This window comes from Lissotriton vulgaris, chromosome 12, assembly GCF_964263255.1.
Source record: "Lissotriton vulgaris chromosome 12, aLisVul1.2, whole genome shotgun sequence".
Taxonomy (NCBI): Eukaryota; Metazoa; Chordata; class Amphibia; order Caudata; family Salamandridae; genus Lissotriton; species Lissotriton vulgaris.
The window spans coordinates 600022042-600049751 of NC_141700.1; the positions used below are offsets into that span (position 1 = coordinate 600022042).

General features: G+C 46.8%; 1 protein-coding gene across 2 annotated transcripts in view; it reads right to left on the minus strand.

Moving 5' to 3' along the window:
* ZNF507 (zinc finger protein 507) overlaps positions 1–21994 on the minus strand; it is a 170606-nt gene extending 148612 nt beyond the window's left edge. Inside the window, exon 1 of one of the 2 annotated variants that reach the window (XM_086945463.1) lies at positions 21970–21994. The gene's annotated coding sequence lies outside the window, so the exon portion shown is untranslated. Of the gene's footprint in view, positions 1–21590; positions 21681–21969 lie in introns of those variants that run through there. The other variant, XM_086945462.1, reaches the window with a different exon arrangement.
* Positions 21995–27710: the final 5716 nt, after the last annotated feature.

Sequence of the window (27710 nt, forward strand, 5' to 3'; positions counted from 1 at the left end):
GTATTTTTTGCTGCAGCATGGCTCCATGACCGTATGACATGGAATATTAAGAAATAGGCTGAAAAACAATCAAGTATTCGTTTCTTAAGCAGAAAGCCACGTATTCTCCAGTCAGTTGATGGGAGGAGATGCGTTTGAGTAGATGTCGACCGAGGAACTTGGAGAATAGTTTAAACAGTGTACCCTCTCAACCACGACCTGTAATTCCTCAGTCCCCTTATCAGTCAGACGTGGGCGCTAGAAATCAGACAATACTGCTATTAGATACTTAAAAAAATGTAACAACTGATCATGCAACGACCTTTGATTCGATAGAGCTATTACAACCCAAGAAGGAAATGCACCAGGCAATCTTTTCAACAATACAAAAGGCATGACAACCAGGATTAGGGAGTCACAGAAATGTAATGCAGTGAGCTAAAAAGACTGTCTTCTTTACGAGAGGACAAATACGATCTGGGATCACAGGAAGACTATCATGCACATTAAAAACTACTGAAGTAGGATGTGTGATATAGTCTAGTCAAGAACAGTGGTTCTTAAACTTTGACTTCTGTGGAACCCCATTTAGTCACTTTTGATCCCCAGGGACCCCCAATGAATCGTTATTGGAATCCAGGGACCCCGAATGAAACGGCTCTTAGTGCCATTTAGCAATTTAGTAATATGTTTGCAATTTACAATTTCAGATGCTTCATATAGAGCCAACATGTCAATTTGTGGGCATTGCGGTGCTTTGTACAAACACCTACACTGGAGTAATAATCCTCGTGGGCTTATTCTATATTTGGTAGATTACTTAGGAGACTGTTGAAGACCTAGATACCTTCAACAACTATGCGGTTCCTGTGGAGTTGCCCAAATGTGGCGGAGGATGGAGAAAAATTAAGAAGTGGGAGGAACAGTAAAGAAGTGTCAGGAAGATTAAAGAAGTGGGGAGAGGTAAAGAGCGGATCACTGAATAACAGTAACGTTACAGCCTATACAGGATTTGTTTTCAATTTTTTTTCCTCAAAAACCTTTATTTAGGGATAAAAACACAGCAGACAGTACATCGTACAATACAAACGCACATGACAGCAATATACATTACAGGTCAGTCATTAAGGTGCAATCAGGTTACACTTACAGTGACATAGTAAAGCAGAAATGTTAAAGACGCAGCTCCACGGCACCAGGGTCCCATGGGTGGGGGAGGGGGGGGGGGGGGGGAAGCACACATAAAAAAGCAGTATCAGTGGGTTAGTTTGAAGCTGCAGGGGCACTCATGGGAAATAGAGGAGAGGGGGCAGTCACTAACCAACGCCGGTGGCCGACCCGGACAAAAGGCCGGTGGGGAGCACGGGAGAGGCAGCGCCGCTGGGGCGGGAGAGGAGATAGGTGATCAAGGGGACCCAAATGTCAGCAGGGCGGGATCTGGCAGGCATCAAGTCCCAGAACTCAGATAGGAGAGTCTGGCACCAGGAGGCATCCTCCAACCAACTCTCGACCTTAGAAGCAGGCTGCCGACCCCAACACATGGGCCAATAGCATTGAGATTAGGCAACGAGAAGCATTGGGGCAAACCTTGACGAAGCCTAGAAGGCACAGGGCAGGGTCAGGGTCCACGGCAGCGCCGGTGATGTCAGAAATGATGGAGCACACCGGCAGCCAGAACTCGGAAACCTCAGAGCAGAGCCACGCCAAATGGGCAAAGTCCGCAGCCGGAGCAGTGCAACGCAAAAATTATCCCCAGGGATAAGCCAGAGTCGGTGGAGCTGCACCGGGGTGGGGTACAACCTGTGCAAATACTTGAAGTGGATCAAGGGGGCCGGTAATTCAGAGACAATTTCTTGGTTTGATTACAGCAGTAAAGCCAGTCGGCCTCCGAGAAGTCGATGCCCAGGTCAACACTCCACGCCTCTTGCGCCCGGTCCGAGGAGATGGGGGCTGATGCCAGGGAAAAAGCGTACAGCTTGGTGACTAACTTGTGCGGCGAGGAGGAGGTGTATACGAAGTCCAGAGCTGGAAGGGTGGACGGGGTTGAGGGAAAGTGGGATGCAGTTTCCGGCAAGTGGCACGCAACTGATAAAATAGCAGTGTATCCTGCAACCCAGAGAGTCAGTAAGAGAGTAGAAGGAGTTCCCAGGGTAGAGACCCGCCACGGTCCTAAGACCCAATCGCTCCGCATGTCAGGACATGCTTTAGGACTGAAGTGATGGGAAGTCTGGATGATTTACAATTGGCATGGTGTTGTCAGAGAGACGAGAGTCCCGAGAGAACATGCTTAGGCAAGACCAAGCCCAGCGCAGCGTCCCGACCGTGTCCAACTCCGCCCGAGGGCACGAACAGAGCAGTGGACAGGGGCCAGGGAGAGGCCGCATCGGTCTCAACCGCAACGTGGGGCTGATAGGGGGAGGGGTGGATCCAGAAATGCAGTAAGCTGGCCTGGGCACATAAGGCGTAGATACGGAAATCAGACACGCCCATCCCACCGGCAGACATAGAGAGAGTGAGGATATCGTAGGCCACCATGGGTTGCTTACCCGCCCAAACGAGTGAGATGACTAGAGAGCGCACTCTGCGAAAGAAATGAGAGGTAAGGGGGATAGATATGTTCAGGAAGAGAAAGGAATTTGGGAAGGACCACCATTTTGGCAATGGCGATCCGACCATCCAAAAATAACGGTAGTCGGCTCCACAAAGGGATCCTTGATTCAAACCATTCCCGCGCCCGCCCGAAGTTCGCCGTCCACAATTCATCCAAATCCCTACTCAACCAGATGCCCTAGTAACGCGTGGGGCCAGATGCCCATTCAAACGGGAAGTCAGATGGGAAAGGAACAGTAGAGTCAGTCAGGGGGAATAGAACAGACTTACTCCAATTCACCTGGATGCCCGAAAGCCCCACAAAGCGTATGATTTCCCAGACCAGGGGGATGAGGTTTTCCTGGGGCTGGTGGACATACAGGGTGACATCATCCGCGTACATTGAGACAAGGAGAGAGCGGGATGAAAAGCCAATGCCCCTGTGAATATGGGGCTGTCGGAGCCTAGCGGCCAGGGGCTCCATCACGATGGCAAAAAGCATGGGCGATAATGGACACCCCTGATGGGTGCTTCGGGCAATGTTGATGGGGTCGGGAGACCTGACCATTGATCCGGAGACATGCCGACGGGTTGGTATATAGGAGTCTGATCTTACGCAATAAGATGATGCTGAAACCCATACGTGGTAGGATGTAAAATAGGAAAGGCCACTCCAACGCGAACGCCTTAGGGGTGTCAAGTAGGGCAGCTACGGCCGGCAGGTTGGGATTGATCTGATGTAAAACAGAAAAGATGGTACGAACATTGTGTGAGGTTGCCCTACCAGGTATGAAGCCAGATTTGATTAGGAAGGGCGATGGTGAGCATTAATAGGAGAAGACGAGAGGCGATCAATTCGGCAAAAATGTTGTTATCAATATTTATACGGGAAAGGGGGCGGTAGGAGTCGCGGCGGTCAGAGGGCTTGTCAGGCTTGAGAAGTAGGGTAATCAAAGCCTCACGCAGGGAGGGCGGGAATTGACCAGTGTCGAAAGACTAGTTATACATGGCCGTCAGATGCGGCTCCAGGATGTCAGCGAACGAGGCATGAAGACCATCCAGGCCTGGGGCCTTGTCGCTGGGTAGGCTGTTGATGGCTGCCAGTATTTCTTCCCTGGAAAATGGCTCAATGGGAAATTTACGATGGTAGTCTTCGAGCCAGACCAGGGCGATGGACTCAAAATATTGATCAAACTCCTACCGTGGCAAAGGGGTGCCGGCAGAATAGAGCTGTAAATAGAAATCGAGTAAGCGGGATTTGATATCTTCCGGGGAGGTGGTCCTACCCTAACCGCCATCATTAAGTGCTGTAATATAGGAGGCGGTACAAAAGGGGGTGGTGATGGACGGAGCATCTGAATCAATCAAACACTCACACCCAGTCAAAAGATCTGGGTTTAATCCATCACCGTTCTTTAGCCCACTCTGCCACCCCAGTTCAGACATGGCTATATGCAAATCAGTCTGACCCTGTGCCTCATGGGAACAGTCCAGCCCGAACTGCCAAGCCATGTCTTCCCTGGACCGGAAACAAGCCTCCGAGTACCGGTTTCTGGCACTCCAGCCCGGCTTGCTTGAATCCAGTGGCAAAGTGAGCAAGGGACTCACGTCTGAGCATACCCTGCCACACTCATGGCGGCCAAAAGCGGTACAAAAGGGGGTGGTGATGGACGGAGCATCTGAATCAATAAAACACTCACACCCAGTCAAAAGATCTGGGTTTAATCCATCACCGTTCTTTAGCCCACTCTGCCACCCCAGTTCAGACATGGCTATATGCAAATCAGTCTGACCCTGTGCCTCATGGGAACAGTCCAGCCCGAACTGCCAAGCCATGTCTTCCCTGGACCGGAAACAAGCCTCCGAGGACCGGTTTCTGGCACTCCAGCCGTCTTCAGCCCGGCTTGCTTGAATCCAGTGGCAAAGTGAGCAAGGGACTTACGTCTGAGCATACCCTGCCACACTCATGGCGGCCAAAAGCGGTACAAAAGGGCTGATTTGCATATAGCCATGTCTGATCTGGGGTGGCAGAGTGGGCTAATGAACGGTGATGGATTAAACCCAGATCATTTGACTGGGTGTGAGTGTTTGATTCAGATGCTCCGTCCATCACCACCCCCCTTTTGTACCGCTTTTGGCCGCCATAAGTGTGGCAGGGTATACTCAGACGTGAGTCCCTTGCTCACTTTGCCACTGGATTCAAGCAAGCAGGGCTGAAGACGGCTGGAATGCCAGAAACCGGTCCTCGGAAGCTTGTTTCCGGTCCAGGGAAGACATGGCTTGGCAGTTCGGGCTGGACTGTTTCCATGAGGCACAGGGTCAGACTGATTTGCATATAGCCATGTCTGAACTGGGGTGGCAGAGTGGGCTAAAGAACGGTGATGGATTAAACCAAGATCATTTGACTGGGTGTGAGTGTTTGATTGATTCAGATGCTCCGTCCATCACCACCCCCCTTTTGTACCGTAATATAGGAGGCTGCATGCGGTGGATGTAGGAGGTTAGCGAGGGTCCGACGGGGAAACAGCTAGGTAATACCACGCGGTGTTGCGGATCAGGAACAATGTTTCCATAGAAGCGACACCGCCCCCCTCAGAGACCATGAAGTGCTATTAGGCACCCGTAAATGTTCATCAATGAGTAATACATACGTCAATAAGCAACAACGTATGTATTCTGAACCACGCATGTTTCTATATTGAGCAGCGTTAATAAATTGTGAAATCTTTTTTCAATTAATTAATTTCAAACCCTTAATTTAGGTTTATAGGAGTGGCATATACAGGGCTGGTCCCTGTATGGTCCTGAAGAAACGCCAGGGGTAGCGTGAAACATGTTGACCATACACTGATCCTACCTTCATAGTAGGTTGGAATACAGTGTAAACCCAATTTTAACTATACCAACCTAGGAGCAGAATAAATTATTGAGGCCCACTAGCACGGTATTTTTAATCCACAAACACCCACTCCACCCCACTACACTTTTGCACCACACATAGTCCTTCACAACGAAGTGCTCCTACGTAATTCACAAGTCGCAGCACGCCCCTTTTCGTAGAGAACTGGGATGGCCCCAATGATGAAGCATGTCACCGTGAGGAAACTTCGGTGAGTGAGGGGACTCAAGAAAGAAAGCTTTCTTTCTTTATTTTGGCTCCACTTATTATTTTGGTGAGCAGCCACAACACAAGACAGGTCTTGGAACCCAGGAGTGTGGGCTCCCACTTTTAGGTACAAAAGCAATCAGCGGCCAAGGGCACAAGGTCCAGTGAGGGACCAGGAGACAGTACCAGCAGGTCTGGGGAGGCGTTCCCCGCAGCACAGCATAGCCAGCAGTCAGGAGAAGAGGATGGAAGCCTGCGGTACAGTCCTTTGCCCAGCAACTGCGAGCAGGTAATGTGCGAGGGAGCTCAGGAGTACCACTCAGGCGTGGGGGCCCCAGGCCCAAGCAGCACAACTCCTGGGGCCAAGGAAGGATCTAGTGGCACACTTCAACAGGTGTCGCACCCAGTCACAAGGCCAGTGCAGAGCCCCCGGCCGGCCCCAGGTAGCCACAACAGGGGGGGCCAGAGGATAAGCCAGGGGGCGGTGCTGCAGTGAGCAATTCGCCAGATGAGGCCCAGGTAGAGGCTGACGGGAGGTGGGTGAGCGTCTGTCCACCAGGCCCAGCAGCTCCCAGAAGGAGACCGCAGCCGAGGTGATTAGCACAGGGGGAGGGCCTGCAAGTCTAAGGATTCCAGCGCCGAGGTACTGCGAGGCCAGCCAGGGTCGTCACAGGGCAGCCAAGGTGACAGCAGGTGCAGTCAGTGAGGAGCACAGACCGGGGAACAGCAGGAATCCTCCCCGCCGCACACCCAGGAGCAGGCCAGGAAGCTGGAGGCCGAAAGCCCCCGGTAGGCCTGTGCGTGCTCGGGTTCAGGAAACTCCAGGGCGGCAGGGCCTCAGGAGCAGGTGGCCCCGCCAACGCTGCACAACGGGGGCGGAGCCGGAGTTATTTGCGAGTGCGCACCAGGGGGAGAGAAAACCAGCGGGGAGAGCAAGGGGGGTCTGTCGCTCCCTCAGTCCGGCCCGGGCACCGTAGCACTTACACAAGACGGGGGAATCGCGCTACGCCGAAACCAGGCCGCGTCGCCTCATGACCAGACCGCACAGCAGACGGCGCCCGAACCCTGCCAACGATCCCCCCAGAGAAAGCGCGACTCACCGCCTGTCGCCACTTCAGGCCTCCGACCGCAGCACCTCCACAGCATGGTTCCGCAGGCGCAACCAGCTCCAAGGAAGAGGAGAGTGGCCCCCCGGCACGGGAGCCCAGCACCAGCCTCGAGACAGGAATCCCCGCCGGGGAAGCACCCAGAAACGTCGGAGTTGGACCGGTGGGTGCCCGGTGCTCCCCAAAGCCAGGAAATCACAGTTCAGTGCGGGTGTAGTAGAGATGCCTGCAGGATGGTGGCGGATAAAGTAGCTTAGCCAGCAAAGCCCACTTAGAGTGCGGCCATTTTGCAGCCGACCAAGCCGCGCGCCCCTTTCCTATACAGGATATTAACTTGATTGTCTGTTCCAACATCCTGAATAGCAACATTTTGCATTAGCAAATGCACAGTAACATAGCAAGGATACCCTGTGACCAAAGAAAATAGGTCCTGATCCGCTGGTTGGGTGGTACGACACAGACATATTTGGGGTTCAATGGATCCCCTGTACCTACTGCACTATTGATAGCTATCTCTTTGAGCATGCAATCTTGGTGAGGGCAGAGTGCACCTCAGATCCCACTTTTCCACTCCATTACGCATTACACAGGGGTGCGCTAGAGGTTTATGGCCAATAAAACAGGAAAGAAGAACTACATTAAAGATGTGGTATATTTTATAGGTGTAAGTTTCTTCGGCAAAGTTTTGCAGGGTTTTTCTTCAGAAAAGTAACTTTAGTGAAAAGGGTATTTCGTTATTTGTTGCACCCCTAAAGCGTTGTGAAGTTAAGTATACATATATAACAACTCGTTTGACATGTCACCCTGTTTGCACTCCATTCGCACTGCTGACAAGCATAACACTTCCATTGACTTCAACATGGTAACCTCTTTTCCAACTACATCAACCTCCAAAAAAACGAATAATTCACCTTAATAATATACTCCTCTTAAACAACTAGCTTCACTCTCATTTTTGAGTCAGCAGGATAATAGGTATGGGTACCCCAAAAAAATCATAATAAAGTTAAGAAGGAAAAATCCTTACTGTTTCACCGAGCCATTAATTGTGCCCCTAACGGACAGCTGCCACCTCTCAAAGCGGAGGCGAGTAAGGCATACTGCCCGGTGGAAGGCACAGTTTAAAAGGTTTGCCAAATCACCTTTCAGGGAGAGAAAGGAGGAACGTTCATAAGGTGTAGATACAATTATACAGGTTTCTTAGATAACACTGTCCCTTTTTGTCTGGAGAAAGAAAATTTAACAGATTTATAAAAATAAAAAAATTATTTAAATAAGTATAACAAGAAAGAGCAGCAAGCTCCGACATGTACCAAGTTTATGATGGTCTCAATATGCAAGGTGTTTATTTGTCTCGTTTCGACCTCGCAATACTTGATATTCAATATATTTCTTTTTACATTGCCTTATACAATACAAAAATGAAAGCTTTCTAATTATGGCAATGTCATGACGAGTCTATGGAGAAGCTATCGGTGAGAAAAATAAACCTCTGTTGCATCCGGTTGCAAACAATGTAGCAGGTGAAAGGTAACTCCCGGAATACATTACTGCCGTCAGAGAAATGGAGCCCACGTCATTTTATTTTGGTACGACGCCAACACAATTACAAAGAACATTCGCTCTGCCAGTTAAAGCCTGATAGCCTCTGAGACAAGAAAGACAAGAGGCTGGTGAACGTGTCCTTTTAGTGTCCACTACACCTACAACACAAAACACCAAACGATAAGATTGAAATAGTATTAGGGAACACATAGGCAGGAATTAAGAATAGTTTTAAAGAAAGTTGGGAGAAACACTGAGAAAACTTTTTTTTTTAAAAGAATTGCCTAAAACCGAAAACACTAACGAAAAGCCTGTAGTAGTTGGACTACAGTGTGGGTGGTTTGATGCTGGTGCTCATCCCTGGCGTTTGAGAGACCTGGTTTCTTTACACTGACTGACTCTTTGCAGCTAAACTGCACGGTTCGACAGGTAGCAGCTGTTGGAAAGCTTCCAAAGTACGCAGAGGCACAGTTCAGAAGGGGGCCGGGGGCAACGGATCCAAATATGCACACAGCGCTATTTTAGGCCGCATGTCCAGCAACTGTTGAATGGGCGATAAAAAATGATACTATTTCAATGCAGAGAAGCAAGAGTACTTCATTTTATGGGCACAAGTGGAGTAGGTGCTGAAAACGATCATCGAGGTAACTTGCCGATGTGTCTTTGAAACGCACTACATCGGGTGAGACGGAGCATAAGCCCATAGACCAACTAATAAAAGGTGTAAAAGGTGCTTTATTAGGAAAGGTCCGTAAGCGGTATCACAGTGCATGCACAAGATTCAAACTATAGTACAAAACAAAACAAAAATCACTCAAACTATTTTAAACCTCCTTGCACTCCCACAAACCCTAACAATCAATGTCAATCATAGCTGGCAGTGTCCCCATCCATTCACCATCATCTGAGACTGTGTCCTTCCTGTTGCCATGCCCTTGATCATCTTCCTTTCATCTAAAGGTGGCCATTACTTGCTTTCCCCTCCTCTTCCCCTACCCCTTTTGAGCTGAATACATCCGGCCGGCGACACTCCAGCCCTCTCAGACTCATCCACATCTCCTCCTTTTCCTGCCACTGCCAGCACTAATGCAGCAAACAAACCAACACAGCCCACCAAACCTAAATTCCAATAAAAGTGAACACAGGATAACAAACGTTTAGGTAAAAGGGCACCCCTCCAGCAACTCCAAGACCCCACAAGAGAACCAACACCCACCAAAGCCACAAACATCTTTAGAATGAAAAAAAAAACACCAACCATGCTTTTAAAAGGTGGGAAGGGCAGATGGATAACCACTAGAAACCACGCCCTACCCAACAAGATCAAAGGGTCACCAGGACCTAGCATGACCTTAGTAAACCATAACAAAACCCTCCAAGCGCCTTGGAAACCTATCACCGTCCACGTCTGTTTTGGCTAGCGCCACTTGCCAAAAACCTAAGGGGGGAGGGCAGAGCTCGAAAATTCCACTCGACCACTGAGATAGTCAAGCTAAATTTAACAAGGTCGAGCTGTTTTTAGGTCCTACTCGCCCTTTCTGGCGAGTAGGAAAACAAACCAACTTTTGTCCTCTGTCTGTGAAAACGGAGCAAATGTGACAAGATAAGATTTAAAGGCATTTTTATTGCTCACAAAGTTAATGAGCAATAAAGATGCCTTTAAATCTTGATATCTTGTAACATTTGCTCCGCTTTCAGAGACGGAGGTCAAGTAGGTTGCAGTTAGGTCGAGGACATTTTTTTAAGGTACTAGTCCTGCAGAACTACCATTTTTTTGATTTTTCGAGCCCTGGGGGAGGGGTCATTTGGATTCGCCTCCTCCCAAGTGTGCCATTTGAAGAACAAAAAAACAAAAAACACATACCGTCTACATACCTGAGCTGTCCTCAGTAGTAGAAAACCCTCAGAATTTTCAAACCACTCTGAAATAAGCTCAAGACTTCACATCAGTGGAGTAGGTTTCCCTTCTTCTGGTTTTAGGTCTAGCTTGACCGCGTAGTTGTCACCGGACCTTATGTTATCAAAAGGCAGTGCAGCCAGAAGTACTACAGAGAGGGTTTGTGGCTCCACACAGATGTTGGTTCATCTGAGTACATCTTTTTACTTTGTCAAAAGTTATGTGTTTCCACAGAAAGAGCGATTCCCCTCCTAACAGCTTTGATCATTTGTTTATCCAGCTGCTTGAACCAGGCTCTTTATAAAGCAAAGCTATTGCGCTTGACACAAATATGGCACTGTGGTGTATAAAGCTTGCCCTTTAAAGTCAAACAAATGTCAACACAATGCTATTAATCAACTTCTCCTACAGAATTCGATCCTTTTTAGGTTTCGCCTGGCGTTCGCTGCGCAGCAGCGTTCGCGCAGGCGAAGTCTTATGTTAGAACAGTATGTGGCTTTGTCCCGCCTCTCTCTTCCATTGGCTAGCTCCATAAATGGAGGCTAGCCATTGGAAGAGAGATCTGTCAGTCATTGTCCGAGGCGATTCGTGGGCGTTCCGGCAATTTTTTCCCTCTCCGCCCCTTTGTGAACGTCATTGCGGCGGTGGGTGGTGGTTTATTTATTTTTAGTTTTTTTTGGGTCATTCCTCCAGGCCGACCGCCACCAGAAGAAGTCCTGGTGAGTGCTCCCCTCCCCTCCCGCTGCCCGTGTGCCCGTTCCTGCCCCCCTACCGCTGTCCGTGTGCCCGTTCCCGCCCTCCCCCCCGCTGTCCGTGTCTCCGGTGGGAGTGGAGTCTGATTGCTGCTGAACTCTGGTTCTTCCTCGACCTGGTAGAGATGGATGCAGCATGACTGAGTAGTTTTGCCTAATCCAGGGTGGTAACACTGGTGCTATATGTGATTCTGCTTGTATGTTGCAGGGTCCTGTGCTGCTTTGTTTCCAATAGAGTGTTGTGCTTTGGTTATCACTCTGTACAGTTCTGCCCGTGTGCCCGTTCCCGATGCAAAGGCTGCAGCTCTGGTTATTTACTCTTGATCTGACGTGAGGTGGTTGTAGATTTGGGCAATTCTTTGTGAATAGAAATGCAAGGGCTGCATTTGCAGGTAGTTCTGCTAGGACTGAGGTGTGATGAGCGTCGGCTTGAATACGATTTCAACTGGAGATGTAGACGGTTCTCCTAAAACGGAGTGGGCTGTTACGACTTTTTAGTTCTGCATGAACCTGTATGGGAGGACTGTAGGTGTATCCTGTTTGGATTGGGGTACGGTCGAAACCACTCCTGGAAGCCCAGCGTGAACCACAGCTACGACCTTGGCCTAGTTGTTTGGCCTCAGACTGCTGCAACCCACCCTGGCCCGAGCACAGAGCATCACTTGTTCTGACGCCCCTTCTCAGAAGTGGAAGGCGCCCAGGCAGCGAAGACTGCTTCTCATTAACTGACAGATCTGCTACGTCCCCTGCAAGAGGAAGTGTACACGGGAAGTGCTCCAGCTCCATGGCTGCTGTGATGCATTTTCTTTAGCCATGGCCACTTCCTGCTTAGTTTATTAACCCCTGCGTCGTGTTCTGTCCTAGAAAGGTCAGCTTCTCGAAGTAGTAATTAACGTTAATCCTGCCTTCGCTTGGCTTGACCCCAGTTGAACATAATTACAGAGCTCAGGCCCGCGTCCCCCTCCCAAGTTTTAATAGCGCCATGCTAACTTTATGGCATGGTCATGTTGTATGCCGAGATAATGTAGGACACAGGACCTTGGACAAAGATCATGTGTAAAGAAACACTCGTAGGCACCTCGGACACGGTAAAATGCCACCAATTGAAACCATAATATCCAGTATTAAAACGCTAAATACTTTAAAAAAAATTATCTTCACTGTTGAATTTCCTAAAAAATGGAAGCTACGGACGCAGAACGTGCCAATGGGGGCGAGGGAAGCTAAACACGCAGCAGTAATGTTAGAAAAGGGAGGACGAATCCGGAGTATTGCAAGGAAAGATAACTGAGTTGCACGGCAAAAAACAAGACCGCAATCTTCTTGTTACAGACAATATTTTCTTTGTCGATTTTTCAAGCTTGGGGCCAGAAGGAATTAATAAAAACAATGATTTTAGCTGACATTGTTGTAGCTCCTCCCTTCAGTCTGCAAAGCACCTTCTACATCCCTCAGGGCTGGAATATTGAAGATGCATTTATGTAGGAGATAAGAGAACCCCTTAACGCACATTTTAAGGATATTGCAAGAGTTTTGTTACAATATAGTGGAATGAGGCCAAAGGGCAACTTCTTATTCAGAACGTCGAAGGACTTACAATAAACTGGCTGTGCTTGCTCCCCTGCAACCTGGCTGTGCTCGCTTCCCTGCCCCCTGGCTGTGCTCGCTTCCCTGCCCCCTGGCTGTGCTTGATTCCCTGCCCCCTCGCTGTGCTTGATTCCCTGCCCCCTCGCTGTGCTTGATTCCCTGCCCCCTCGCTGTGCTTGATTCCCTGCCCCCTCGCTGTGCTTGCTCTCCTGAGTGTGTGTGTGTGGCTCTTGGTGGGTGTGTGTGGCTCTGGGTGGGTGTGTGTGGCTCTGGGTGGGTGTGTGTGGCTCTGGGTGGGTGTGTGTGGCTGTGGGGGTGGCTCTGGGTGTGTGTGTGTGTGTGGCTCTGGGTGTGTGTGTGTGTGTGGCTCTGGGGGTGTGTGGCTCTGGGTGTGTGTGTGGCTCTGGGTGGGTGTGTGTGGCTCTGGGTGTGTGTGGCTCTGGGTGTGTGTGGCTCTGGGTGTGTGTGGCTCTGGGTGTGGCTCTGGGTGGGTGTGTGTGTGTGTGGCTCTGGGTGGGTGTGTGTGAGGCTCTAGGTGTGTGTGTGTGTGGCTCTGGGTGTGTGTGTGTGGCTCTGGGTGTGTGTGTGTGGCTGGCTCTGGGTGTGTGGCTGGCTCTGGGTGTGTGGCTGGCTCTGGGTGTGTGGCTGGCTCTGGGTGTGTGTGTGTGGTAGTAATTGCTATTTGCTGAGCTCGTCCGCAGGGTACAATAGGTCTCACATTTGCGAGAGATTAAGCTAATGGCAATGTAAATGACAATGCCATTTATTTATCTGTTTTCAAAACCAACACATAAATACAAATTGTCATTTACAATGCCAATAGCTCTAACTTTTCCAAAGGCGAAACCATTGCATTGTAAATGCTTGTTGTAATAGCTATTCCATTGTAACCAAGTGTGAACCCTTATGTTCAATACAGCAGGGCTTTGTTGGTTATGATGACAAGCCTTCTTATAATCTAGATGTGTTTGTTACGAAAAGTGTTTCAATAACGTCATTGGGTCAGACTTATTTACTGCAAAAAAGAATAAAGTCAATAACCATTTAAGTGTTTATTCTATTAAAATCTGCTGCGGAATTTTGTTACATGGAATTTCACAGTTTACCGTACTAGTCAAGGGTTTTAGGGGTACGTATCCCCTATAACAAGCCATGGGGGTAGAAGTTTGGTACCATGATCATCACTGTTAAGCCCGGTTAGGAGAACTAGCATTTTGCATTGCAAACAGCTAATGTTGTGACCTTATGCCTGATGGTTGGCTTGTTGGTTTGCTTACCCTAAATAGAGCATGCCTGAGTTGGTTATGGTGTGAATCCAATGATGAAGGGTACAGGCCTGATTGGTTCACTGGTAAAAGTTATGCCAAGTGTCTAATTCTTTATTATAAAATGTTATGACAAAAGCAGTAAGCTTGGCGTATTTACTGGGAATAGTATTTGTTAACACTAATAGGCCTTAACCCCTTCGATGCTTGTGACAGAACCATTCCGTCATCAGTCACGGTTGAGCTGTGCTGATGACGGAATGGTTCCGTCATGACCACACCCAGTTATGGAATGTCCAGCACCGGGGGGAAATCGGGGCAGCACGCAAGGTGTTAAACAGTGGAAAGCTATGCTGCTCTGTTACAGGCTACAGACCGGTATTTTGCAACAAGAAATGTCACAGATTACCATAATTGGCAACGGTTTGGTGTTTATCGTCCCCTATGACAAATCCTGTGGGTAGAAGATATTCATTGAGATAATCCTAGAACCTATTAATAATTACTGTATAATGTTTTTGTCAACTATAATTTTGTACGTATGTGTAATTTTATACCTGTATGTATGATGGTTGGTAGCTTAGGAGTAGTTCAGCATGCTTCTGTTGGGTTTGGTCGAAAGCCAATGGTTGGTTAAAGCTGTATTTTATAGGGCTTTGACAACTATAACTGTTTACATATTTTTTATTTTATTACTGTGTACTCTATGGCTGTACTCCGGGAAGTCTTAACCTCAATGCAGTAGAATATAGTAGTTTATAATAAAGACTATACACCTGACTAGTTCATTGAGAAAAGGTATGCCAGATGCCATTGTTCTGTTTGCGGTTTTTCCCTTTCTTTTTTTAAATAGAGTATTAAGCCAATAAGCCAAATGTATTTATTCCGAAACACATATGTTAAACCCAATAAACCTTAGAGTAGGTTGTCATTATAACATGTTAAGCCTGCATAGGTATTTTATACACAAAACCTCGCAGATTATATTTGTAGGCAAGATTGCACTGTAATAATTCTTTCTAGAATCTCTGCAGAAGGTCTGATGGGCTTACTCGTCTGGGAGAGACAGACAGATCGATACTGTCGCTCGCATGACAATAGAGCCAACTGCTTAAGTCCTCTGCTTGCATCCATGATAACATTCAAAACAGGGTAGTGGGTCGTCCCGATGAGAGATGGCATTTTTCTAATTACATGCACATCCATTTAAGTGTGCTTCACTGACAGGACTGGTGGGCCAGTTATTCAGTTTTCCATTATTTCCACTCATTCCTTTCCTTGCCCTCTTTTTAATTTCACTATTTTAGAACGTACTACAGCTCCACAGACAGTGTTAACAGGCTATTTCTTTGCAGCCTCCCATTAGGCACCATCTCTAGACCAGGATGGTCTATATGTGGAGGCCATGCTGGAACTTCAAAACAATTTAACACCATGTACAATACCACTGCAAGGCGGCCACCTGCTGCTATGTTTAATAATATTTGTTATTGCCTGCTCAGGTGGTCACATGCTTTTGTTTTCTACTTTAATTAATCTTGCAAATGTTGTTGAGTTTGTGTGTGTGTTTATTGTGGTTGTATAAGTGGATGAATGCAAGAAATAGTGGGTGGATAAATCGATGCATGAGTGTCAAATGAGTGACAGAGTGCATGTATGAAGACTTACTGAATGCCTAAAACAATCGCTGACTGGGGACATTCTTTCATTTAAAAGTCAGACCTATTAGCATTGACGGGCCTGTTTTGTTTAGTTTCCAGCTATGTTAGTTTGACTATCAACTGACCCAAGACTACAACTCCAAAAATTTGACATTTCAAATGAAAGACGGCAGTAGGAAATCAGGTGATGCATGGCACCAGACATTTGTAGCACTAGCTGTGCTCAAGCAAAGCAGAGTACATTCCCAATGACTTAAATATGCCTGTCAGATTACTTCACAGGCGTGAAAGGATTTTCACAACAACAAACAAGCCACGAAAATGCCTGACCTAGGGCATCCAAATAGGTTCCAATTACCATAAATTGGAAAAATATTTCCCCAACGTTTTTTATAATTATATATATATATATATATATAAAAGTATGTCTGTCTGTTTGTTTGTCCTTTATGCATTACTACACCATGAAACTTTGAGAAGTTGTTGAGTACACTCCCACGAAGGTTTCTGTCAAAAAAATATTTTTAAATCGGCCCCCCAGGGCCCTCATAATCTTTCGAATACTGAAATAGACAGCGAATTTGCGAGCATCGTCGACAGTTATGACCCCCAAACGGAAATCGATTGGTCAATCTACATTAGAAGCACGAAAGAAAAAGGCATTACGAGCTTCAGAAACAGACGAGCAACGGGAAGCAAGATTAGAAGCTGTTCGAATACAAACTGCTCAAGCCCGTAATTCTCAAACGAACAAGCAACGAGAATCAAGATTGGAAGCCGATCGAGTATGCACTGCTCAAGCCTGTTCTTCTCAAACGAACAAGCAACCAGAATCCAGATTGGAAGCAGATCGATTACGCACTGCTCAAGCCCGCTCGAATGAAACAGGAGAGCAACCAGAATCAAGATTGGAAGCAAATTGCGGACGCACTGCTCAAGCCACACTTAGAAATGTTTTCAGAAATAAAATTAATAAGTTTCAATAACAATGACACAATGTAAATTTAATGTTATCATAACGAGTTTCCTTGAATTTCCTTTCTTCTGAGATCGCAGCAACGCGCGACGGGTAAGCTAGTGTAAAATAACAAGAGCTGGAAATAGTATTACTAGACATACTATTTATTATTGGATAATACTTTTTTTAACATATATAGACTTTGTGGGCTCAACTGGAAAGGACTGCTGCTTTCTTAAAAGGCTCATTATAATTCATCCAGATGATATAATAGTGTGTAGTAATGCAAAGCTGATCTATGATAGGGAGGCAAACAAATATGTCGAAGCAGCATTTATAGTTCCTCATGTGACTGAGAGCCCTATGCATGAATTATTTTCACATTTCTATCTATTTTACCAAAACATTACTTTATGCATTGTAGGATGGAACCCTACTGTAAGGCCGCCCCTTGCTTTTGAGATCGAGCGAAGGACAACATAGTGAAAAATATCAAACACCAATGTTCAACCCTAAGCGAGCAACTTACATTGCTAATGAGTCCAATAAAATACGCAAAAGCCACTGAGGTGGAATAAAACGGTAAGTTATCCCCAAATGAGCAACTTATATTGATAATGCGTCCAATAAGAGAGGCAAAAGCCACTGAGGTGGAATAAAACGGCGAGAATAAAATTTGTGCTCTCGTATTCAACTCAATTATTTAGATAAATAATGTATCCCCGAACAAGGTCCGTGTTTTCGTTAAGAAATATCTGGCAGTTCAAACGTGGGTGTGTAATAAGTCACACGGAAGGACGGGTCACTCCGCAGGGCAGAGCTGGGAGAACAGAACTAAGTATTGGGCCGACTTAAATGGGAGGGGTCAAAATCAAGATCAGCTTTATTTGATTTCCACACAAAAAAGCATACAATCTAAAATACATAATAATAATACAACAGGTATCAATAAGTAGTACATTTGGAAGTCCACAGCTTGTGCCGAAGTAGAATTGGCTGACATTTAAACAGGTCTGATAGAAACATAACCGCCCAATTCAGATTGACATACAATTGTGGCACAGTTTTTAGGATTCGACAAAAGGTTCTTAAGAAGGGCTTTCTCGGCCGTCTGAAGAGGATTAACATTAAAATAGCCCCAAATGCCAGCCCCGTAGAGAGCAAAAGAGACAGGTTTAGCATTAGAAATAGTAAACATCTCCCTCATAGGTTTGTTGTCTATTTTAGTGGCGAAATTTAAAAGAGCTATTAAATATATGCTAAAATGTGACTTTCTGTTATTCACAGCTGTGCACCGTGTGCAGTGTTCGTCAAATAAAATATCCAGGTAGGAAAATGTGGGGGTAAAACTTAACTTAGTATTCCGGGCCATGAGATTCCGGCAATTCCTCGCTTTTCTCCCACACTTCATGACAAAGGTTTTGCAATAGTCTCTGTAAGTCCAAGGGAGTATGTGACATGACGACAGCATTGACCGTGTAAAGCAGGCATGGGATAGGTCTATGGCAAATTATGGGGAGATCTTTACAGTTGTTGCTTAATATGGAGCCTAAGTTATTATCATACAGGGTAAACAAAAGAGGCACCAAGATGAAGCCTTCTCTAGCCCCTCTTTCAAGCTTGAAATCACCAGTACATTCACCCCTACAGCCAAAGCACACCCTTGCCTTTCTTTCCCTTGAACAAATGTCTCTAATAAGGGCAATTATCAATGGCTCCACCCCTATCTCAGATAAAACTGCCCAGAGTTGGCTATGAAGGGCACAGAAAAATGCACGCAAAAAGTCAACAAAAGCTAGATACAGCGGGGAAACATCATTTACAAGGCGGGGATTACATCACGATGCCATTACATCGCGGTTTTTACAACGCAAGTCGTTACGACTTGCGCTGGATGGCGCTCTAGGAAAAGGAACAGTATAATTTACTATCCAACACCTCCCCTACTGTACATAGGCTGGAGTTGGAATAGTAAATTATACTACTCCTAAGTCCAGCACCCTCCAACGCAAGTCGTTGTAACGACTTGCGTTGTAAAAACCGTGATGTAATGGACTGCGAAGTAAATGTATGTGTGGTAACGTCATACATCTGATACAGCTCGCCTTTTTTCATTAGAGTATATTTGCCTATATCAAGTTGAGAATAAGCCCCTGCTCTATTGTACCCATCCCTCTGCGAAAACCGTATTGGAGGTCTGAAAGGATGTTGGAAGCTTCAACCCATTCTTCAAGTTGATTCAGTACGGTTTTCCCTGTAACTTTCAACAGTGAATAAAGTAGGGATATGGGGAGGTAGCAGGCAGGGTTAGAACGATCCCGTTCTGGAAGATAGGATAGATTACAGACTCTGACCAGAAATCCAGAATACTAGAACGGCAACAGGCCCCTAAAACTCTTGTCAAAATTGGACCCCACAGAGATAAATTGGCCTTAAAAAAATTAATGGGAACACCATATGGACCAGGGGCTTTACGGCACTTGTTACCTATTACTGCTGTGGTGATTTCATCAAGAGTAAAAGATAGATTACTAAAGCCAAAAGGTATCACTGGATTTTAACCCTGAACATGCGTGCTAGAGATAGATTAAATCTCAGAGAAGTGGACAACCCAGTCAGACTTATTAATGGCCAACTCTAATCTCCAAGAGCTTTTATCCTTTAATGAGGGGCCATTAATTACACTGAAAAAAAGATGTCCTTGGCCAGACTGGCTTCAATCAAGGTTTCCCACACCAATTTCTTTTACTCCTTTTCTCGTCTTCAGCGCTAACCTACAGCTACTCACTTAAGCAGAGCAGCACCGAGACTAAAGGAGAGCTTTCATTAGGAGCTTGTGGGCTATCGTACAATTAATGCTGAATCAACATGGCGTAGGGGAGTTGGACTAGGACGTAATTTTAGTTAAAGCTTGTTTAATCCCACTGGAGATTTTAATAAAAGCCATCTTAACCACCTCATCATTGGTTTAGTAATTTAAACATATCAAAGGCAACCCTGTAAATGGAGATCAATTTTTCAAGGAGAGTATTCGGACTGACCCCCCCCCAACCAACACAACGAGGGGATGCATCGGGTGGATAACAACGTGTTATCAAGAGAGGACACACCAAGATAACTTTTTAACCCCTTGCATGCTGATGACGGCCTCCATCCGTCATGCACTACGGCGCTCGTGTGCTGATGACGGCTGGGGGCCGTCATAAACCCGCCCACTCGCGATTTTGCCGCACAGGCGCAGAATCGCGGCAGCATGCAAGGGGTTAAACCCCACACCTGTTTAACTTTTAAGCTTTGGGGAACATGATCACTCATAGCAAAAGAGTGGGTGGTAAAGTCACATAATTGTTCAAGGTTATGTGACGCAAGAATGTAGTCAATAACAGTATTGCGGCTATCACCATTTAAAGTAGGATGAAATGGGACTGAAGAAATACACAATTCATTGGCAAAGGCAAGGTCAAACTTGATCAATAAATCGGTCGGTTTCATTTCATGAACGCTGTGACTAAACTGGGTTTGGTCATTGTCATTAGTGTCCACCCTGCCACAAATCCTTTGGGGGGGTGGGGGAGGCATAAATTAGGGTTAAAATCATCTCCTCACATAAAAGGCTTTCCTTCCCCTCCAATACAAGGGAAACTATTCAAATAGTGCTCGATCTGGGTTAGCACAGTAGTGACATCAGATGGCAAGGCATTACTGTACAAATTAACAATTATAAAGTGACAGTTGTGCAAAATTTTCAAAACAATAATCAAATATTAAAGTGAGTTAGACTCGATTTTAAACGTAGGGTAAGGCACAGTTTTCGAAACAAAGACAGAAAACCCACCATTTGATCTATTAGCATTAGATGGAACAGTGGGTTGGTAAAATGTGTTCAAACCATTAATGTGAATAGGGTCAATGGCCCAAGTCTGCTTGAAAAGAGAAAATGAAATTCCTGAAGAAACTCAGCCCAAGAAACAAGCGACAACTTAGAACGTACAATTGCCACGTTCCAGAATAAAAACTTGCAGAATGGAAAAAAGTCACTGGTTGATAGGCAAGAGCCATAGCTTGGTCTGACAAACCACACTGGGCAGAGAAGAAAGCAGCAGAATCAGGCACAGCCAAAGAACCCGTCATCATAGAGGAAAGTGACCCGGGGCGTGTAGACATAGAATCAACGAGAGAATAAGACTTCACCTTAATGGTTGCCTGTCAATCATTATCATAAACCTCCACCAATGGGAGGCCATAGAGTGGATCCCAGAAGCTCACTTGAGGAGGCAATACAAGCCCCTACACGTTCTGAGCTGACAAGGAGCATGTAGTGCCAGAAGGCTGCTATTGCGTTCAGCACAGAGTGAAAGAGGATGCTTGCCTGAGTGGGAGGCGGCATATTCGTGACTGGAGGGAATAAGAACAAGGGCAGCAAGGTGTACAGACGTGGCTTAAAGACAAGAAGAAGCGGGGATACAAAGCACACCCGCTGGTGGCTTGAGTATGAGAGAAACAGCCGGGTGCTAATTGCTGTAAGCAGACTGTGGGGTTTACTCCCACGAGAGTGAAGGTACCAAGCAGCATGGAAATGTTGAGTAGATGGAGGTTTATTTGTACGGTAGTCAGGGCAGCACACGACACTCCCTCGCAGCTGCTCCAACGACAACTGCTGAAACCGCCACGAGGGACCCTCTATGCCACGTTCCACAGGAGTTCCATAAAGGAACAAAGTACCCAACATGTAAACATAAAGTAAACCGAACACTGACATACTCTGAGACCAGGTGGATAGAAGCGGGGGCAAGTACGGAGACCGCACAATCCCCGCCTGGCCATGCGCGTGAGTGGTGTCCATGCGGTGGCAAGTGGTGACTGCATATGCGCTCGAATATACAGGCTAGCTAGGGTACAGGATGGTCTGTGTGGAATGCCTGTATACAGGACACACACAGGTTTGGTACAGTGGCTGTCACTGTAAGGGGAGACAGTTCAAAACAGACAGCTAGGTATTTAGTTTCCACACACGTTAGTTGAATGTACTGCACGCACGGTGTGACAAAATAAAAAATCAACGCAAAGATTGGAGCGGAAATGCCCCAAACCACCGTAGTCGCTGATTTTTTGCCTCCTCCCCTCGGGAAAAAAAGCCCCCGGTACCTGCGACTCCGGTGCAGGGGATTCACGCTCCTTCTGCAACAGCGGTGACTCCACACAGCCAAGATGGCGACGCTGGAGAGTGGTCACGTGACCCGTCGGCAGATCACGTGACTGCCGTGGGACCAGTGGCTGGGAACCTCAGCGAAGGTGTGTACGTGGAGCACCGCTGAGGGGCTTGGCGTGGGCAGGGTGCCCGCTGGGGGCTCGCTCCTGGGAACCAAGACTGAGGGGAAGGTGGGTGGAGCACTGAAGAGAATAATTGTCTTCGGCACCTTTCGGGAGATCGGTTATGCTGTGCTGCTGCCGCCGGAGACGTCCTCTCACTGAAACCCGAAAAGTGGCATACAATGACTCTGCCCCCTCACAATTTGTGTTTCACCTGCTTCAGGCCTCGCAGAAGTGGCTACCGGTGCATCATCTTTATCTACAGCCCAACACACGACAGGAGCGAATAAGGCTTACAGCGAGTCCTTGCTACAGTCAGATGTTACTGGGGCGAAAATAATTCCCTGCGCGCTGTTGCTGGCATGTTTATTCTTTCAGTTTTTATAGAGCGCGAACTCGAGCCGTATTATTTATGCGTTTTTGTATAGCGCGAACTTTAACCGAAGGTGTCGGAGCGCTTTACAATAGAACCAGTTACATTACATAAGGACTTCAGAGTACATGAATTACATAAAAGATACGAAAGAAATAACTCTAAACTCACATTAGAATGGTAGTAAGTACATATGTCTACTACAGATACTAGTGGTTAGAGTTACATATATACAAGTTACAAAATCACTAGATTCCATTTAAAGAAAAGTTAAAGTGATAATGGTTGGACAAATATATATTACATATTTACAGAGCATGATCTTCTCGCTATTGCTGGGGGTGTTGCAATGCTCATCCAGCCAGGCCTTCCTTCAGGGTGATCTTGCACTGACAGGCTGCGATCTAGGGCCTTTAGGGATCCCGAGCTGGTGATGGCCGTATAGGTGGAAGGCCGGGTGGTGGTGGGCGTAGGTATTGAGCCGACACCGCAACTTAATCCTGGTTCCCAATTCCAGAGTCAGCTGCTCCGACCATAATGCCATATCCACCACTCAAATTACTTTCATATTTTTACTATACTAATTCACCATTAATCCTTTCTTGGTTCCGAAGTAGCATGCTACTCGCCGAAAAAGCACTTCAACACCCATCAAGGGTAGCAAGCGCTATATAAATGCAAACCTTTTTTACCTCCCCTATCCTTCTCAATCCAAATAACTTCAATACGTTCATATTTTCACTATACTAATTCACCATTAATCCTTTATGGGTTCCCAGAGTAGCGTGCTACTCAACGAAAAAGCGCTTCCACGCCTGGTAAGGGGTATTAAGCACTATATAAATACAATTTATGGCTGAAGAGACGGGAGCCAAGATTATATCTTATGCTGACGAAACACAGCTATTCTTCATCTGTACAAAAGGAGAAGCTTTTGACGGTGAGGAAATTAATAACTGCCTGAAGAAAATCTTTTCCTGGTTTAGCTTTAATCAGCTACAGTGTAATTCAGCAAAATCAGAGGTGCTTCTCTTTGGGGCTTTTAATCCCGATGAATGGAGGCAGTGGTGGCCATCTGATATGTCCCCTCCCCAGTCCTCGGTGAGAGTAGCCAGAAATATCGGGGTACAAATGGATGACTCCCTGGATATGAAGAAGCAGGTTCAATCATTAGCAGGGACCTGCTATGGAACTTTGAAGACCATCCGTAAATTTTTACCTCTACTGTCTCTTGACCACAGAAGGACAGTAGTCCAGGCTCTTATTATATCTCGACTGGGCTACGCTAATGTCCTCTATTTGGGCCTCCCGGAATATTTATTGAATAAACTCCAGGTGGTGCAGAATGCGGCAGCTAGAGCTATCCTTAGGATGGGCCGCCAGGCTCACATCTCTTCCTATCTGAGGAACTTGCACTGGTTTCCCATTCGCCGCAGAATTCAGTTTAAGGCCCTGACATTGGCCTTTAAAGCTCTACACGGCTCTGGTGCTCATTATATCAAGAGAAGAGTGAGCTTCTACACACCGGGGAGAGTCCTAAGATCATCCAATCTTCACTTGATGAGTGTACCCAAATTTGCACGCTCTCGCAAAGGTGGTCGGACCTTTCAAGTTCAAGTTGCCCAATTATGGAACAAACCTCCGCCCACATTAAGGGAATTGTCTGACATCTGGCTCTTTAGGAAACAACTTAAAATGTGGCTATTCTTGCAATAATCGTCTCTTGTGCCTAGAGTTGCCCTACTTGGTTTTCATTTGTTTTGGTCTGCTAGCGCCGGGACACTTTTTGAGTAGCTGCGCGCTCTATAAATATGTCATAACATAACAATACAATCATCTCTATTTATTTATGAATTTTTATATATCGTGGACCTTACACAAAGGCTCTAGGGTGCTTTACAACAAACAAATATCGCTAAACGAGGTCCAAAATTACAAAGTAGAAGATCATTACTTACGGCACAGAGCTATAAATACAAGCTTAACAACTGTTCGACTAATAATAATAAACATGGACTATTGTACAGAGTCCAAAATTAAAAAGGCAGCTCATCACATAGTGCATAGAATTACTACTGTTCGAAGAAGTAGATATTCCAAGCTCCAAGTCGGGTCTAATGCGACAGAGGCAGTGCAGTAAATCTCATGATTAGTGGCTGAGCCATAGGTAAAGAGAATGTTCCTAGGGGGCCGCTAGGAAGACGTTAGCTAAAGTATCTTTGAAGGAGAAGGGCTTTCAGTTCAGTTTTGAAGCTTGCCAGTGAGTTGGTGATGCATAGTTTTGAGTCTATTCTGGTCCTGTTTCATCAGAAGAATTGTGCCATAAGTTGTTCCTTTTCAAAGATTGGTAGTTCAAGCAGCATAGCTTTGGCAGTTTGTGATGGTCTGGTGTCCCCAGAGAGCTTAAGTTAGTCTGCCTAGTAACAGGTCATGGGTGAGTGTAGGACACTGGTTGAGGGAGAAGGGGGATGTAGTAGGGGTAGGGGGTAAATGATTAGTGGGGGTGAGAAGGGGGGGGGCACCTGGGGGGTTGGGCCGACTGTCCGCATCTGGTGGCACTGCTATTGCCTCGGGCACAAGGAATGAGTGTACATATTTACCTATTGAACAAGATGCTTCTCCGAGTGCGTGCCTGGTACTGAACTGATGGTTACGGCGGAGATGCGGTACTGTTGTAATGCCTTTTATGCTTTTGTGCTTTAAACTCAATAAAAATTGTTTAAAAAAAAACAACGGGTGAGTGTAGGACTTTGTGAGTGATACAATCAGTCTTATATATAGACCAGGATTTAATGAGGAGTCTGCGGAGAGGGACCAGCATAAGTGAGATGTGGTCATTCTTTTATTCCCCATAGACAAAGCTTGCGCTAAATGAAGAACTGATTTTAGAGGGGTACAATGGATTTTGGGGAGACAAGTCAAGAGAGAGTTATAATAGTCCATGCTGGAAAGCACCAGTGATGGAATAAGATATTTCAGGTCTTACTCTGGTTCCTCCAGAGAAGATGCAGTTGATGTTGCAGATTTCTGTCCTTTGTGCTGATTTGCGATTGTAAGTTGAGTCTTTTATTTAGGACGACCCCTTAGGGTGTCTATCAGCAGTGGTGGGTTTGCTATTAAGGATGTTGAGTGAGTGGGGCGGAGCTAGCCGAAGAGCGAGATGGCTGCTTACTAAGCGAGCTCCTCGCGAAAGCCAAACTATTCTTTAACACCATCCATCACTTTGGCCAAAATCGTCTGAAAAAGGAAGGGGAGCCGGTAGAAGTGACGGCGGACTGTCGAAGCGCCATAATGGACTCCTTCAGCTGCACTGGTGCCACGGACTGGAGAGCAGACAACTGCGGCCTGAGAGGCAAAAGTGAAAGTAATTCCCGAGACACAGTGAAAGGCCGCCCCGGGACGCAGAGCACTTTGCGCGGCTGACTGTGCTGGATGGGCCCGGATGACTTGTATCCTGGAGCCCCGGAATACTTAACGGAGCTCGAGACGTTGAGGGGCCAAGGGAACACTCCTCGGTCGGTAAGTGATGACGCCGGAGAACTGTGGGGGATAATTAAACGACGCCCGGAGGAATAGAGGGGAGGCTCGTCGGATGAGAGCAGTGTTCTGAATCAGTCTCCCGCTTCCTGGACCCTTGCCCCCCGAGAAGTTGGCGCTGTATACTTGCGGGCCAGAATGGAATCGGCAGACACTTCGGAGGCTGAGTTGTACAACCCTTGGGGATGCGAGCAGGGAGAAGGAGAGGTGACCGGCCGGGACACGTGTGGGTGCCCATATAACTAACGAAGTGTCGGGGGAGGCTGGGCTTTTCCAGTGAGCAAACGGACATGGCTAGAAGCCTCAATAAGGGAATATAAAGCCAACAGGCTCTACCGGGGGACGCTGAAGGCGACAAACATTATCGAGTGCAGCTCTGCCTGCCGGTGGGCCCGCATGCCATTGTGCGGTGCTCACTGTGAATACACCCCATCATCAATAAGGCCGCCAATACCTGCATTGCACGCTCTCTCCCCTCAACTTCCATGTGCTAGACACTGCACTGTTCTTAGGGGGTGTAAGGGGCAGAGTCACCCGGGTACTCTCATAAGCCTTGCCGAGGAGCAACTGGGGACCGGCTGACCAAACGCATTGCCAGAGACTGAGGGCCAATCGTGGGATTACTAAAGCGAACATACCACAGTGCAGATCCCGGGTGAAGTCGCTAGCAAGTCACTCGTAATAGTGGCCTGGGGTCACTGTGGTGAATCATAATATGAACTCAAATAGAGCTGAGTCGGAAGACACAATATAGTGACCTACCGTGGTACTGTCCTGAGGGTGGAGCTGACCCAAGGTCCCGAATACTCCGGAGAATTGACCTACTCGAGGCTACAGGTCAGTTAAACTCTATCCTTGAAATATGGGGAAAACGGACCGCAACCAACCGAAAATAAATTTTGACCAGGCTAAAAAATAGCAAGACCCAAGTGCTGTTGAACAATCTGTGTCGCAAAAAATGCCAGAAGCTTCCGGGGGGATAACAAGCGACGACATACAATCCATCTTTACTACAATCCAAGCTACACTGTCCAATATTGATGGGAAGATAGACTCCCTGACGTACAGGGTGGACAGAATGACCGAAAGACTTGATAAACACACAGAAAGGATTGATATGGTGGAGCGGAGAATATCAGAAGCAGAAGACTCCCAGGTGCAACTGGAAGCGAAGCAGACAAAGATGGAGAGACAAATGGCGGTAATGACAGCAAAGAGAGAAGATTTAGAAGCCCGGACGAGGTGGTGCAACCTCCGCTTGATGGGCATTTCGGAAACAACAAACACAGGCCCCATGGAACAGTATGTTGAGAGGTTGCTGCTATCCATGCTAGGGAGAGACACCTTCTCGGAAGTGTTTATTGTTGAAAGGGCCCATAGATTGTTGGCGCCGAAACCACCCACTGGATCCCGGCTGCAACTGATCATCGCCAAGATCCTGAACTAAAGGGACCGTGATGCGGCACTTCAAAAAGCCAGAGAACTGGGTAAACTATCTCATGAAGGAATGGACATATCCCTATACCCGGACTTCACATCTTCGGTGCAAGAAGCGTGGAAGAAATTTACTGCTTCGAAGCAGAAACTGAGGGAACTGAACATTCCATATGCCATGCTATACCCGGCCAGACTCAAAGTCACCGGCGACGGTAAATCGCAGATTTTTATTGAATCTACGGAAGCACAGAAGTTTATACAGCAAAAAGGACAGTTGGGCGCACGGAGGAGATCGCAGAGAGGAGAACATGGGGAGCAGTCCACGATGTCCGATGTTGAATGATCTGTACTTATTGACTACAAATTGGACTCTGTAGCTAATTAAATACATGTGCTGGAGAGCGCTCCTCTCTAGAAGACGATGGTCGACGGGGATTTGAATATAGACAGACCCTCGATATGCATATACAGATAAGTTGGCAGTCAATCTGAACACACACTAGTGTTTGTTGTGATTTCATTTTATGGCATGGGTGGGGTGCACTGTGTACGACGAGCCGGCGGTTCCCTTATATACCGAATAGTTATGATGTTAGATGTTGAAGTGA